A 17429-nucleotide genomic window follows, 5' to 3' on the forward strand; every position below is an offset into this window, starting at 1 on the left:
TACCAACTTTTTTGTGCACCTTTCAATGAAGTTGTGTAATATGACTGTGAGATAATTCAATTCATGCGGTGCACCTAAGAGGTTATGATATGATTTGATATCATAAGTCATTTATAACGCGCCTGTACACAAGTGTTTATAGGCGTGACAGGACACGAAGGGAGGACAGAGGGAGGACAAAACAATGATTTTACGAGGGCTTGTGTCATTGAGATTGCACAAGTGCATGGCGGAGGGAGTGGGAGTAGTGCCAGGGGGGAGTGCAGGTATCTCACAAGTGCTGCTGGTAAGTGGCTCATAAGTGCAGAGAATCAGTGGACTGTAAGGTTTCAGATACAGAACATAAGTGCAAGGGAGGCCCAGAGGCAGTGCAAGGGCAACTGGACATGCAGGAGCCTGGACCGGAGTTCAGTGGGTGGCCAGGAGAACAGTGTGCGGAGGTCTTGAGTTGATTCCAGAACCAGAGGTGGTCCTGCTCAAGTTTGAGAGAGGTAGGGAGGCTGTTCCAGAGGGAGGCCCCAGCAGAGGAAAGAGATCTACACCCCACTCTGTGTCTGGAGAAGCTTCTGACCCTCAGAGAGTTTGAGGTGGATGAGCAAAGGGATCATTAAGGAAGATGCTTAGGAAGAGAAAGTTGGAGGTAGTGCAGTCCCGGGACCCAGAAAGCCATGTGGACGATGCAAAGGGTGTCTTCCGCATAACACTGAAAGTTAGAGCAGAAGGGAGAGATGTGGTGGGCAAGAGGTGCCAGACAGTGGTTGAAAAGCCAGGTAGAAAGGTTAGACCTCTGGGGAACACCACAAGCAGAAAGAGAAATAGAAGAACGAAAAGACCGAAGTTGGACATGGGATGGTCGATCAGTGAGAAAGGATGGTGTGGTTGACCGTGTTGAAAGCAGAGGATAGATCAAGGAGAATGAGAACAGAAGGAAGGTTAGAGTCAAGATTGGAGAGCAAGTCTTCACGGGTGTTTAGGAGAACAGTTTCCATGCTTCTGGCTGCTCTGAAGCCAGACTGATGGTCTTGGAGACAACCAACAGATTCAGTATGTAGATTAAGCTGGGAGATGGCCAGCTTTTCCAGGAGTTTGCCCAAGAAAGGAGTGATGGAGATTGGGCGATAGTTTATCGGAGAGGAAGGATCAGCAGAGGGCTTCTTAAGAAGGGGGTGCACAAGGGAGTGCTTAAGGGGGGAAGGGAAGTTTCTGTCTTGATTGCCTATGATTAGGCATGACCACAAGCTTCTTATTTACACCTCATTTGAGGCTGTGAAAACAGACCCCTGGACATCAGTCACTCATGTCAAAACTCACCCTAGGCCGTGTTTCAGCGCTAAAATACAGGTATGCCTAGGTACATGTGTTCATCAACATGATTAAACATATAAAGTCAGGAATTGTAAAGTTCTTAAACTCAAAGAGATACCAGGAGTTATCATGTTAATGCATTTAATATGACCCCCTATCTTCTCAGGGTTCTTATTCTCATTTAACAAGCTAAATCAATAGCAGATATAACATAACATAACATCACACCTATGAATAAGATTGCTATGTGAGCAAAGAGCATGTTTGAATGTGTAAGTAATAGAACAAGTGGCGGTTTAGTTTAAACGCATGGGTAACCTTTCTCTCGTATTAAGCTACGCTACACTATATGCCATCAGTCTCGATGCAACCAGCAAGCATCCACCTGTCACTCACATTTAGAGCAAGCAAGGAGCAGCAATATAGGAGTGACTGAGGCAAAGCAGGGCCAGAGGAGACCAGAGGAGGCCAGAGGAGGCAAATGTAGCAGCAGGAATGCAGGAGGAACAGTGGTGTGCGTCTTGCATCCGCAGCAGCCGATAGCAGAGTAAAGGCCCTTAACACGCAAATTACATCCTGCGTGTGTTGACGCTGTGCACCTACTCAATGATTGGGTGATATTAGTAGCGCGTCACTAGTTGTGCACGTGAAGGTAACGATCCTTCGTGTATGCATTTTGTAGTGCTAAAAAATCCTTTTCTTCAGGTACCGCATACACATTTTCCTTTGGGGGGATTGCCTCTGCACATACTCACATTTTTTTTGTGAAATTTTTGAGGCATAGGGTGTATTGCATATGCAATTTTTGTGTCTCTGGGTGCTTCTGTGTATTGCGTACCACTTATTTTTACTTAACTGAAGCTTACCAGTATCGCATATGCAATTTCTGTGTTTGAGGGTGCCACTGAGTGTGGGCTACCACTTTTTAATTTGCTGTAAGCTTTCTGGGTATCGCATATTCAATTTCTGGGTTTCCGGGTGCCACTACATATCGCGTACTGTATTTTTGGGCATTTTGGGGTACATTTGAGCCTTGCTGCAGCACACATCTATGTTGCACATCACATAGACTGTTTCCTTACCTATTTTGCCCAGGACAATAACTTGTTGTGCCTTTCATTCATCCCTTACAGCTGTGATATGAGTGGAGGAATGGCCCCAAGAGGGAGAAGGGGCAGTCGGGGACGTGGTGATGAAACATCTGCCCCATCACCAGGGGGTCAGGGACATGGTGTGGAAACATATGCCCCAGCCCAGGAGGACATGGCAGGCCCCAGTCCACAGGTGGTCCGGCCCCTGGATGCCAACGTGGTTCCAGCCAGACAGGGCCAGCACCAACACCCTGTGCCCCTCGTGGCAGGACGGGATGCCCTGCACAACAGGAAGAGGTTCAACTCCAACACACGGCACAGGACACTGGCCCACAGAGGAAGAAGAACTTCACTGATGAGGAGCTCCAGATCCTCATTGACAACGTGACCGATCACCATCATGAGATGTGCCTGTATTCGGGGAGCACACACACATGCACAACGTATAGTTCATTGGCACCATGTCATGGATCAGATTAACGCCTTAGGGGTGGAGATGTACACAGCGGAGCAGGTTGTGAAGCACTGGAATGATTTCACCCGTCACACCAAGCACAAGATGAGTGTCAACCTGGCCTCTGCAATGGCAACTGGAGGCGGTACAGCAGAGGAGGGGAAGCTGACACTGCATGAGGAGGTTATGAGCCAATTCATCCTCCTTGAGCAGGTGCAAGGCGTGGGAGGCTTGAGATTTATGAGGACACATCAGGTGAATGGCCATCATTGTGCATCCTGTGTTTTGCCAGTCATACATCACCCACATCATTTCTGTTTTGGCACAACTTGCTGCATTTGTATGACAGACCTGGGTAAAGCATGTCATGTGAAGTACTGATTCATGTTAAATGGCCATCATAGTGGGAAGGCCCGTGTGGTGGATATTAGTGGGACATGTCTGTGTGACAGTACACATCCCTCACAGGGTACTCCCCCTGTACATGGGCACCATCAAACACCTACATGTACTCTTGAGTGCTACATTCTTATTGCGTGTCACTCTGGACAACTTGTCAGGTGCATGCAAACAACGTTTAACTTTCACGGCATGTCATACAGAGTTGCATGTTCCATTTGTCACCTGCTCCTATGGGTTGCCTTGTCACAATGCAGATCTGAGCTGTCTGTCAATGCACCTTGTTCAGTTGCCAGAGTGAAGTTACATAAGCACCGACAGACCGCATCATCAATGCCTCAATTACAGTGACACATAGAGTCTACTCATTGTGACGCCTGCTCCCTCTTACCCTATCACACTCTGGCCCCACTCCATGGGGCCACTCCCCTCCCCATCTTGTGGGTCCATGGACCATGTTGACATCATGCAATCTGATCTCTGTCTCTCTGCACTTCACAGACCTTGACTTGAAGGCCCACTTGCAGCTGTACCTACCCATGGGCTTTTACCCTTTCCCCACCTTCGTGCAGGTCCTCAGTGTCTCCAGTTCCCTGTCCCAACCTGATTGGTGTGTCATGTGTTGACCGTGGTGTTGCCTGTGAATATGGATGGCTGGCTGTTGCCATGTGATGTCATTCAACATTCCAATGTCACATGTGCATTACATTTCCCCTGGTCTGTATGGCAAAACGACAGTTGCATACCCCTCATTGTGGTTTACCCCACTGTGAATGTCAATGTGTCGTCTGCTGGCATGGACATGATGGGTGGGGGGGGCACATCTCAGAAAATGCCATGCATCTGTAGTTTACTGAACAAAGCATGTGAATGTAGACTGTCTGATGGGTGTGTGACCTGCCATTTGTTGTTAGAGTGCACCTTGAAACATATGTGCATTGTTATCTCTTTGAAGATGGATCAATATGTCTTTCTCTGTACATGTGCAGGTGAGGATGCACCAGATGTGGAGGAGAAGGAGGTGGAGGAGGAACAATTAATGGTGTGTCAGACCACCAGTGGGGGACAAGGTGTGGTAGGCCGTGAGAACCCAGTAGTGCTCCAGACCATCCTGAGTCATGCTGAAGACTCTTCAGACTCTTCAGACTCAACTGGCTTTAATGCTGAACCTGATGTGCATACCTCAAAGAGGGCAAAGGTGAATGGCCAGTGGGCGGATAAGATGGGGCCTGTGAGTTTACGGCAGGGCAGCTTGCTTCCCAAGGCCAGTCAGTGGTTATCCCCCCCATCTGCGGTGGTTACGGCTGCAAGGCTACCATCGCATGATTTGGCTTCAGTTCTTGGGGCTGATGTCCAAGGGAGGCTTGTAGATTTGCAGCCAACGAAAGGGGCACCACAGCAACAGGTATGGTCCCTTGCACCTGGCCACCATGGGGGATGTGTGCAGGCTGGGGTGACAGAATGGGAGCACCGGATGTTGCGTGCTGCTCTCCAACATGGGAATGCGTTGAACAAGATATCTAAGGGAATGGATAAGTCTATGACCCCGCCACTCCCACAGACTGCGCATGGAGGCCAAAATTAAGGGCTGACAGGCTGATCTTCAGGCACACAGTGAAGCCCTGAGGCGGAAGATGTTCACCATGAGGACTGCTATAAATGAAGAACTCTCAGCCACTAGGACACTTATCCATAAGGAAATGGATGCCTTTAGGCGACACTCTCTGACCAACTCAATGTATCACAGGTGAGCGCGGATACAGACTCATCAGCCATCCGTGAGGAAATTCATGGAGACCTCACCAACCTCACAGTGCTGGTGGATTCTACCGTTTCATGGGTGGGCGCGGCCAGTGAAGACAGGGCATTGGCAGTGAGTGGTGTGGCTCCACACCACGTTCTCCTGCAGATCAACCGCTGGATGGGGGTCCCAACACATACCAGCCTCCTGGTCCACCATTGCCATTAGGTCCATGATCCCATGGAGTGTTTTTTTTTTCCTTTTTGTCAAATGTTGGTACACACACATGCACCCTACCCCTTTTCCCCTTCAGGGTGGACTCCCCCCCATCCATGATGGGCATTTTTTGTATGTGTTGTCCATGGCCAGAGTTTATATTTTTTTTGTTCACCTTGATTCAGAATGGACAGTTTTTTGTTGTTTTTTCTTTTCCCCTGGCCCGGATGTTGGCATGTGTTTTTGTTTTGCCATTTCCAAGGTGGATTTAATTTGATTTTTCATTTTAGCTCCTTTGAGATGTGCAGTTGCACTCTCAGGGGCATGATGAAGGCAGTTCTGGATAAGCAGCCATGCACAGTGATGTGAACTGCCATGGTTGCATCGTGGGCAACAGGAGGGCATGTGCAGGTAACATTGGTTTAAGAATCTTAACGCATGTGTGCTGTATGCATGATTGTGAAATACGGTGAAATACAGCTGTTGTAATGCATTGTCCCATGTTTTTGCAGTGCTACAGAATCATGCAGTGACTGCACTCCATGGGAGGTCCACCCTGCATACTTTCACATCCCTAGTCCCCATGCCCTCTGCCAGGCCCTGGCCCTCCTATCACGCATTTGGAGGCACAGTTCCTGGTGGAGGCAATGAGGGAATCACATCATGCCAGCTCAGTCAGCAGGTAAGCATGTGTACTGTCTCGCATTTTGTGTCAGTGTTATTGGTCACCATGGTATTTGCATGCAGTAAACATCTTGACATACTGGTGGGTTAACCTTGTGTCTTGGGGAATGTCTGGGCAGATGAGTGTCTGTACACATGCATGTGTGTGTATGTGCAGTTACACTTCTATGCGTGTGCATTGTTTGTGTGGATTCACTTAGATCAGTGACACCATAATTGGAAGTAAATGGATAGCACTATACACACTATACCCATTGGCAGTGTTTCATTCAGTCTGGAAGTACATAACGATTGATGGCATGCATTCACTGTGCATCTGCATAACCAACCGTGATGATTTATCCTTACTGACACCCTTCCACTCCCCTTGTCCACATGTTTCCTACCGTGCCCTGCGGGGGTACTCCCTGTGCACACTTCTCTTTGACATGTGCCACTTCACAATCCACTCCCTTCTACACTTACATGACCTGGGCAGACATGCCACTGTTCAACATGTGACCACAAAAGTGATGGGTGGAAGGTTTTGAATGAATCTGTACCACTGGTGTTGCTCTGGGCAACCTTCCACACCACCGTTTTTTAGCCCGTCTGCGCCATTGCAAAAGGGGTCCAGCCATATGCAAATCAGTCTAGTACTGCCACCAATGGTAGCAGCCCAGCCCGAACTGCCAGGCCCCCTCTGCACCGAAACACAAGCAACCACAGACATGTTTCGGCCTTGTTGGGTCTCCTTAGTGAGGTGCAGCTTGGTTCCCTATGGCACAGCGAGCAAGGGACCCACGTCTGGGCATACCCTCTCTCACATAGTGAGACAAACTGTGACCACAAAAGTGATGGGTGGAAGGTTTTGAATGAATCTGTACCACTGGGGTTGCTCTGGGCAACCTTCCACACCACCGTTTTTTAGCCCGTCTGCGCCATTGCAAAAGGGGTCCAGCCATATACAAATTAGTCTGGTACTGCCACCAATGGTAGCAGCCCGGCCCGAACTGCCAGGCCAGGTCCCCTCTGCACGGAAACACAAGCAACCCCAGACATGTTTTGGCCTTGTTGGGCTTCCTCAGTGAGGTGCAGCTTGGTTCCCTATAGCGCTGCGAGCAAGGGACCCACGTCTGGGCCAGAGGTTAAGATTCATTCTAAACCTTCCAGCCATCACCTTTTTTGTTTTGCTATTGTCACCCCGAGTGGGACGGGTATGCCCAGACGTGGGTCCCGTGCCTGCTGGGCCTAGAGACCCAAGCTACTCCTCACTGATGACGCCCAATAAGGCTGAAACATGTCTGGGGATGCTTGTGGTCTCGTGCAGAAGGGATGTGACCTAGCAGTTCCGGCTGGAATACCCCTTTGGGGGTGGGACCAAGCCTGATTTGCATATGGTCTTTCCCCTTTTGTTATGGCTTGGCAGGTGAAGAACGATGGTCTGGAGGGTTGCCCAGAGCGATGCCAGAGGTTAAGATTCATTCTAAACCTTCCACCCATCACCTCTTTTGTTTTGCTACAGTTCAACATGTGCCACACACATTGATCCTTATGTATCACCATCCTCTGCTACAGCGCTTCATGACGTAGACTATGGATAATCATTCTGGCCTTTTGTGTTCATTGACTCCATAGGACATGTTTGTCACACTTGATGCATGTTGGATTGGACAAATAGGTGCATGTATTCCCGTGACTGACTGCTTCTGTGTTGCGCACTGCTGAGACTTATGTTACAGTGTTTGATTGTGTTGGTTATCTGCACCAGTTTGTGTTCCATGTTCTTTGGTTTTGATTCCTTCTTCATGTTATCTGCCACTGTCAGTGATTGAACATTGCGTGCCTACATAGGGGACCGATGCATGTGTATGATCGCCCCCTCCCCACTGCTTGTCTTCATCTATTCTCCCTAAGTGAGTAGCAAGTGCACCCTGGAATCCATGCACACTTCCTGGGACAGTCTCAATCAGGGTTTGTGGTGTGTTGGGGGGTGAGGGAAGAGCTGCATGTTGTCCGTAGGTCCATTTGCAGTGTTGTAGTACCTGGGTGTATGTTGATTGGTGTAGGGTCTGGATATATGATTGGAGTGCCTTCTTTGCAGGGGTGTAGTGTACATGGGGCTTTTTGTGATTTGCATGCCATGACGGGTGTTGCCAGTGTTTTTTTCTGATGTAGAGCTGGTGATTGACCTTTCACATGTGCCCATTCTTTACCAGTTGTCCCTTCACCATCACCCACTTTTGTATTCATGGACCACTACATGTGGCTCTTGTCCATCTACGTTCCTTTGGTGTTCTCCGACCAGGATGCTCCCTAAAAAGGTGTTCATATCTCCATCTTCTTCACTAGGGTGGATTGTCTATGCCCTCACACACTGATGTCAGACATGTCCGTCATCCCCGCTCCAGACAGTCTTTTTCTTGCAATGTTTTTTCCTGTGTCTCTCTCTCTCACTCTCTCCCACTCTACTCCACTCTACTGTTTGTCAACCGTCACTCTGTGTCCTGTCTCCTTCTTGAACACTGTGATCGTTGTGCACTGAGTGGAGCATGCCTACTTTTGTGTACATGAGCTGTCATGGATGGCCAGTATCTTGAAGTTGTTGCAATGCATGTCTTTGTGATTTGGAAATGTATTTACAGGTGGGATGCAGTGGATGCAAGCCAGGTGGATAGCATGTGCAGGTAAGTGAAGAAAACTCAGGAAGGGGACTCAGGGTGTGACTTGTGTTGTGTTTTGGGGCATGGAGTCTGGCACGGTGTGGGGTCGCATTTATTTAACTTGTTTTGGGGTGAACGGGTCCAGCTTTGTGGGTGCATGTGACACATGGTTTTGTTAGGCTGGTTTGTGTATGCATGCTGTTTTTTTCCAGATTATCATGGTGACATTGGTTGCGGAATCCTAGTTGCGGGTGGCTATAACTGTAGGGACTTAGTTGGTGAGTTGTCATGAGGGTGGCTGCCCCGGCTGTTTGTGTGTTGTGACATGTCTTTAAGGTGGTGGTGATGAGTGTTTCCTTGCACTTTACACAAGTGTCTAGGCTGTCACATGGCTTCCCATACAGAGATTTTTGGATAGTAATTGCTACCCACACAGACAATGCAATCTTGGTACTTTTTCCCCTCCTGGCGGTGCAGTCCCAAGACAAATCCACACACATACCAGCATTGCTACACATTGTTGGGATGCAATGTACTCCACCGACACAAGGCACACATGACTGTCCATTCTCTGTTGATTGACATGATGACCATGTACCATGCAGTGTGCACCGTCACTTATTATGAGCCATGTTGACAGGTGCTGGGTGCATTTTAATGCTAACTTCAGTTGAATGCACATTTCAACCAATTCAATCCATTACTGGTGAAGTCTGCCTTTCCTTACACTTTCCTGTTGCATTCTCCCTTTTGTGTGTGTTTGCCCTTGTCCTCTGTTTTTCATTGCTTTATTATGTCTGCTTGTGTGTTTCATGCCAGTTGCATCGAAGCTCTGCCTTGCAGACTGACAGCTGTCTCTGTGAAGTGATGCCTTATGCAAGATCCTGTCTTCTGTACATTTGGTGAGAGTTTTGGATCACTTCTTCTTGGGCTTGGCATCCACGGGTCCCTTGCTAGTGTTTACTGCATTGTCACACTGCCACGTTGATGAGGGGATGGCATATTATGGCATTGACAATACCACAAAGGCGCTCCTGGGTTTCCATCCTCTTAGTGTTCTCCTTTTGGGGGTTCTCTCAGTGTCATGCTGATTGTGGTCAGATACATGTGTTGGGAAGGTACCATCAGCATGATGATGGGAAAGTGTAACATGGTAATTCACTGCATGCAACTCGGGGGGCGGGCAGTGTAGGTGGTGTGGGTGAGTAAGGTGTCACTGGTGATGGGTGGCTTGCGTATGCATTTGTAGTATGTCACTCAGGGGGGGACATGTTGATGTATGTTTGGGTGCATGGATGTGTTGAAGGCACTCACATTTGATTTTGGTTTGCTTCTAGGAATGTACGGAATTGTTGATTTTGGTGTCTGTGAATGGCTAGGTGCTAAGATTTGGTTGTTGTTTAGTTTATGCATTTTTTTGTGGCATCATATTTGTACTTGTTCATATATTTTTGCCAGTTGTACAGTTGTTGAGCTTCCAGAATGATTTCACTACATACTTCAAAAAGTGGTAGTGGTATACTCCCACTTACAAGTCTTTTCTGGGGCCTCTGCTTGTGCATGTTGTTTTATGTCTATTGGACACAACCAATTTTGTACTCCCAGTGGCACATTCTCAGGGTGTTGGTGTAGGCATGGATAGGCCATGATTCATCATTGAATGGATAGCCTGCAACTCTTGGAAGGTTGGTTTGCCCGGTGAAGCCCTGCTGCAGGTCCGAATTGACAAGTTCATCTCGACAGAGAAGCCCCTTCAAGGATGACTTCTTCCTTTAAGTTGTCGGGACCAATCAGCTCGTAAGCCACCTGGAAACCATTCTCGAAATTGGTTAGGATTAACCAGGGAGAGGGACACCAGCTTGGGTGCTTGAATTACAACTACTGGAACTGAAGGAACTCCATTTTGTCAGCGTTTTTCGACGATCCCGTGCAGTGCAGGAGTCCCCCGACGTCCTCCCTCTCGTCCCCACAACTGAGGCTCAGGAACAGTGAGATCTGCACGAACTGCCAGGAACCAACGTCTTCAGCTGCAACTTTTTCTTCATATTAAGGTACTGTGCCAACCTGATTGAGAGAACTTAGACCTCACGGTGAAAGTTTGTGGAACTTTCCCAACTTGCAGGCCTAATCAGCTTGAGACCCAACATATAATTCTTTTTCGTACAAACTACTTCTGAGAACATTGGCAAAGACTTTACCGTTTACTACAAGAACTGCTCTTTCCTATCCAAAACACTAGCCCATTGCCTTTGGCCTATGCCTATTCAACTGAATCGAGTCCTCTGGTGAACTAAAACTATTTGCACTGCCTAAGAAAGTATTTGTGATCTATTCTATTAACTTGTGCCTTTGTACTCCTATTTAAAGTGCCTCAAATGCCATTTTGCTCCTATTTAAGGGTAGCCTAATTTACTCAGAAACGTATTGGTTTTGTGTTGAAGTATATTTGTGTATACATTTTAAGTTTCCTCCTTCTAGTGAATGTTTTCTAAATGATTGTGTAATAAATTAATAAGTGTTTTTACCAAGAAACCGTGAGTGTAAGTGTCTACTTGAACCACTGGGATTGTAAGACCTCTGTGTAACTTCATTTACTACTCACATTCCCTCTTGAGATAAGCCTGGCTGCTCAGCTTGCTACCACAAATTGTGTAGTACAGAGTTATACCAAAGGTTGGTTTTGCTTACACCTGTAGTCCTAATTGTATGGGGTGGTCCCAGAGGGTACTGCATGCAAATCTGCATAACATTGCCCAGGAAATTAGCATAGACTTCCATGATGATTCCCTTTGCATCACACACTCCCTGCACATTGATGGAATGCCAGTCCTTTCTGTTCCTGTAGATGTGCTCTGCCAATCGGGGTGGCTGTAGCGCTACATGTGTGCAGTCTATTGAACCTAGTACATGGGGAAATTGTACCACTGAATAGAAATCCTGCATGACTGTCTACATTTCTGCTGCTGCTCGGGGCATATATATATGTGCCTGCCACACATGCACATGCTGTTATGCAGGACAGCACCTTGTGCAGACAGTGTGATTGGGTGGTCTGTAATATCCTGCCTACTGCTGCACTGGTCCGCTGGAAGGGCCCAGTGGCAATGAAATGGAGTGCGGTCAGCACTTTTTCAAGCGGGGTAAGGGCTTGGGAGCAAATGGTGGGTAATATTAGGCCATCTTCCCAATCCCTGACATGGTCTAGGCTTATATGGGGGCGGGGGGGGTATGCCTACCATAGATCTGATCACCCAGCATCCCAAAAAGCATAGTGCGTTTTGTGAAGATCCAGGCCCTGGGCTTCCCCCTCCTCCTGTGGTGTCCATCCACGATAGCTCCGACCACTGCTGGATTCATTGTGGCTGTTGACGTTAGTTTGGTGTGTGTTGCGTGCTTTATAGGCATTTGTTCCTATGCGCGTTGACGTTTACGCCTGCTATCATGTGGTGTTTGAGTTCCCGGATTTGCATGTACTTTTTCGTGACCCAACATTCTGAGTAGAAATCCATGAATACTATCATATTTGCACAGCTGTGGGCATGCGATTGCGTCGCCGTATACTGTCCCTCAACATGCCCACATTTTCGTGTGTTCTTGATCATTCTGCATGTTCCGCCCCCTATTTTTGCCGATGCGTAAGCCCAGACCACACTCTGCATGGAGTCTCGCGCAAGGCGCTCGTCAACTCGCAGAGTTGTGCCGAGCCTGTGTGAACTCCACGCAAGTCCAATGAAAGTCCTGTGCAGTCGGTTCCTTGAATCGACAAACGGGGATTTGCTTGCAAATCCCCTATTTTCCCTGCAATATTTCCATGTATCGGGTCCATTATATGTAAAAACAGAGGGATTGCTCTTATTGGTCGTAAAACCCTCTATTCTCAATTGTAGTTTTTGAGTACCTTCCAGTGCATGCCAGATGACCAAATCTATTTTAGAGTTTTGGGGCCTTAGTTCTATGAGACATCCTCGGTCTAATGTGAAGTATGTTCTGGTTACCATGCTTGAGCAGCATCATCGGTGGCTTGAATGTGGACCCTCATCATTCTGCTTGTGAGGTCGTATGATAGGAGAATGTAGTGTGTATCTGTAGTACTGCACATTAATTCCCAGATAAGTGAGATTTTAGAGATAGAAATGTTCTGGACGGATAGCGTAGTGCATACCTGGAGGTGGATAATGGTCAGGCTCAGTCATGGCGCATGAACATAAGTGGTAGAAGGACTCGGCGTTGGAGTCTTGGGTATTAGTTTCCCATCTCTTGGACAGAGAAATGAACGCTGATCATGGAAAGAAGGAATCACACCCACTCGTTATGCAGAAACATGTGTTCTAAGTTTCTGGTACATTGATTGTGCAGGAGGGGAATTGTCGTGTTCTGGACTTGAGATGAGTTCAAGCGGGCCTTTGCAGTGTGGAGGCTTCTTCGGTAAATGCAGTATTTAAATGCCCCTCCTTGCAAACCAGGAGCGTTACATGGAGATGCCAATCCAACAGACAGAAGTGCCAGAACCACACATTGCCATGCGCAGGTGAATGCTAGAACACAAATGGAAAGAGGAGAGAGGAGCAAGGTATCATCTCGATCCTACCAACAACAGACCTACTTGGCCGTTTGATGGGGGAAGAGATTGAAAGGTCAATAATGGGCGATGGGAGGAACATGTAGTGCAGTGATTGGAAGTAGGTTATACAATCCTAGTAATCTGATCCTGAGTATAGAAGCAGATTCATCCCAGAGCTCCCTACCCAGGCTGTGTCCAACGGCATAGGAAAGAGCCTCCTAGCGCTATCACTCTGAGGGATGCAAACAGAATGTGCAACACCACTGTCAATTGAAAAGTGGACCCTAGAAAGTAAACTGTCTCTGACACCTATCCTTTAATTCAGAGAAGATGCATACAATGGGAAAGTGGTATTCATGTCTCTCTCTACAAGGCCATGTTTTCCGTATGCACTGCTTGTCAAAACGTATGTCCCTTTAAAATGATTCAAACACACATAGGCCAGCAAGAAGCTCTTCTCTCGGAATACACATTTTCCAAGGTGTTTACAATTATATTATAGAATCCTTCGCTTCTTTCCTTTGGAAACATGAATATAGAATAAATGTATTAAGCAATGAGGTTACATTCCCAGATGGTAATGGCTCTGTCCCTATTTACCAAGAGAGTTTAAAAATGGCCCGGGTACATACTAACTAGTAATGGCTCAAGTATGGACGGTATTACTGCTATTAGAACATTTTATAACAATTAGGGTTCCATGTTCTATTTAAAACTAGCAGAAATAAGAGAAACATGGGCATGCTGGGCCAAGCTTATACCAGCTATTATTCACCTCTATCAGTGCTTCACCTGCAAGGGATCTACCAACACTCCAGCGTCCTAAGCCCTAGTGCTGGACTTAATGGTCCAGAGCAAAGCAATGACCGAGGCCTATGGGTCCTATGGTTTGCAGCGCCCGCAATATTGTAGCATGCCCCACCAATCCCTCCAAAACCAGAATGCTTCTGAGTAGAGTCACAGGGATTTGATGTGCCAACATAACAGCGTGCTGGATGGTGCTGAGGGCCAAGGCAAGCATGGGGCGGAGAGCAAGCGATAGAAGTTGAGTGGCAAAGGAGGTGCCGAGGAGAGCAGGGGAATCTTCTCAGTTTACTCACTATTTCTTTCCATCTGATCCTCCTCTGCACTCAACCTCACCGTCCCATACCCTCCCTGTACCTCCTCTTGCTTCTGCTCTTTCCCCCTGCTCGGCCCACTGCACTGGAACCCACTGCCCATAACAATCAAAGACAGCACAAAAGTGAATCTCTCCAAAGCTTGGCTTCAACTTCTCTTACTTGCTAAAGCGGGAGGTTCCTCTACCCCGTCCTCCCTACCTGACCCCACCACGGCCTCAACCGAAACCTAATTATGTAATTGTGTATATTTAATCAGTACTCCTCTTTAGTTTGAAGCACTTGTCCCCTTAGTGCAATGTTACCTTTTTAAATCACCTGTTTTCTTATATTCAATTTGTTTCTGTTTTTTGTGTGTTTTGTCCTGGTATATGTCCATATATTTTTACACAATCATACAAGTGGCTCAATACTTGTTCTCATCTTTAAGCTATTGTACATGCACCCTTTGTGGGAATGCTCCTGTATCGTCCACATCTGTAAAGGTGTTATTGTATATCATTTCTGTTCAAAAAGTGGCATCCCTGTTCTGCAAATAAATACAAATACAAATACTAAATTAGTTTTCAGTGAGGAGGAGACACCGTGGCAGGCAGACTGAGCTACCTTTCAGCGTCCAAGGGCTATAATGCTCCTTCTCCCAGAGAGACAACAGTGAAGATGCTTCGCTTCGAATCCTCGTCCCTAATTAGCTGAACCCATCTGAATGTTCTCCAAAGGGTGCTCATTTCAAGTACTTGCATCCTTGATCTAAATCACAAAAATAATGTTCTCAAAGTAGTCTGTTCATCTTCATTTTCTGATCGTCCTCTTCTTTTAAAGTTCAGTGTCTTGTTGCCTGGAAAAGGGCTATTTTGAGGCACATGAAAGAGGTAACCAAACGCCTGCTAAATGTGCTTTTGCTGGCTTTCATTTTGAGGACTGGCGTGCTTGGTCTACAGCGACATCTACCGGCAAAACGATACGAACATTCGTATATTGAATAGATGTACCATTTCAACGGACAAATGACTATCTATCTTCCTTTGGTCACTTGTTATCACTTGTTCCAATATACATCGTGGGACTCAGCGTGTCTATTGTTTGTACTCTCGCCCCTCTCTCCAAACAATGTTCTTTGTGGGGAGTCCTCATTAGTTTCTCAAGGAATTAAAACATACAAAATGGCATCAATTAGAGTTAATTGAAACAAGCCGTGTACATAGCTTGTCATGTACAATGTTTATGTTGTCGCATTCACTAATTTCAACCAACCAATTCTTATGACATCAAGGAATTCAAGCGTCTAGAATGTTCTTGGCTGCAAAGGTTTCTGCTGTGTCGAAGCTGTGCTGGTTCTCTACACCTTTAAGACAATTTTTGGTCAAAACTACTTGTGGATTTTCTTCTCAATGCTGTTCGACGACCTTGGACAATGTCACATGAATTGCTGTGCTGTCGGGCAATGTTGCATCTCTGCCTGGCAACTTGGCGCTGACGTTTGCACAGATCAACTGATGACAATGTTTTCTTTTCACTGGTCAATCAGTGCGCATGCCTGTTTTCAACGAGTCGATCGTTGCAAATGCTCTTATAACATTTTGGTTTAGGGGTGCAAAAATGTATGTGGTGAATTGTCCAGTTTCAGGTGCACTGTAGGTAATCTGCCCCCTTGTTTGCTATATTCTTATGTCATGTAGGACTGGAACATGGGGCTAGACAGGATGCTGCAACTGAACAGTCCTATTGAGGACCCACACTCCTACACAACATAGGAGTGGCAATTGTAGCACAATAGGATGTACGGCAGAGGAAGGAATATGTGCCACAGTCAATCAAACAGAGGGGGGTAGGATAGGACACTGCCACCTACCAATCCTAAAAACGAAAACTCATCCTTCTGCATACAACTTTCAAACTCCAAACTAAACACTAACATGCCTCTACAGCACAACAAACCACATGCACGTCACTACACCACAACAATGAAACAAACCACACATAGCCTCGCCCGATAGCACATGGCAGCTACCAACCGAAAAACAGACCTACGCTCAGCGAACGGTGTAAACCGAACGGAAGCTGCCAAAAAGCACATCACAGCTCTCTTGCTCTTTTCTCCCGCTTGGTCCCACTAACTTATCAAACCCCCTCACCCCTTGCTTTACAGATCTGCCAGAGCACCAAGAAACCATGCAGGTGGCAACAGTGTACAGTATAAGAACCTTTGATATAACATGTACCTCAATGTGGGCCCAATGTGAGGTTAATTGGGTCGAGCACAGACTTATTTTCCCCTCGATTCCTGCTTTCGAAACGAAAGAAGTTTCAAGAAAAGAATTCCAAGAATCTCTGTTCACAACCTCACCTCCTCCCTTTGTCACATTCACAACCCAGGGCTGGATATGCTGCCTTGCCAGTGATCAGAACAAGTGTGGAAACTTCCCTGAATTTCCTTGTCCCACTACATCCATGAATAACAAACAAGTGGCATATCGGAAGGAACACTATCCATACCAATCCATGTTCCATGCATAGGCGCAGAAAACGTTTTAGCCAAAGCAGCCCCACGTGAGATATATAGGCTAAGGTGTAAATGCAGGTCACAGATCAGCAGACGAATGCAAAGCATGCACATAGGTACTCATGGCCCATGGGCCAGCATAGAAACAAAGCTCAGCCTCACAGAATACTCACGTACTTAAGCAAGTACACATAAGACAGATTGGAAACAGCGAGGACAGTTCACAAGGCATAACCTGCATAAAGGGTTATATTAGAAGCTACCAGGAACGAGCTTGTATCCAGAAATTGACTGAAATTGAAAGAGGGATATGGTTTTCAAGTGGTGTTGCCATCAGTGAGCCAAGAAAGCATATGAGTGGGCAAATTAAAACAGTCTCACTTATTATGTTTGAAACCAAACTAAAGACAACTGTGAACGAGGCTCTCTCTGAACCCAAGGAAGAGGATGATCTAAATCACTCGTAGGAACTGACATTTTGAAATATGAGCGGTCTCACAATTTTGACAGATGAGGCCCTGTGAAATGAATAACATTTCCTAAATGCAAACACTTTGTTTATTGGTGTAGCTGGCATGTGTGACAAGCCTGCAATGTTGCCACTTAATGGTATTATTTCCCAGTTCTTGTCACAGCAAGGCACAAAGATCGAAGAATATTTGACTTCCAAGAACGTAAATAACACACTCTTTTGTGAAGATGACTTGGAAAATAC

Source organism: Ambystoma mexicanum, chromosome 6q, assembly GCF_040938575.1.
Source record: "Ambystoma mexicanum isolate Mex_15411 chromosome 6q, UKY_AmexF1_1, whole genome shotgun sequence".
NCBI classification, from domain to species: domain Eukaryota; kingdom Metazoa; phylum Chordata; class Amphibia; order Caudata; family Ambystomatidae; genus Ambystoma; species Ambystoma mexicanum.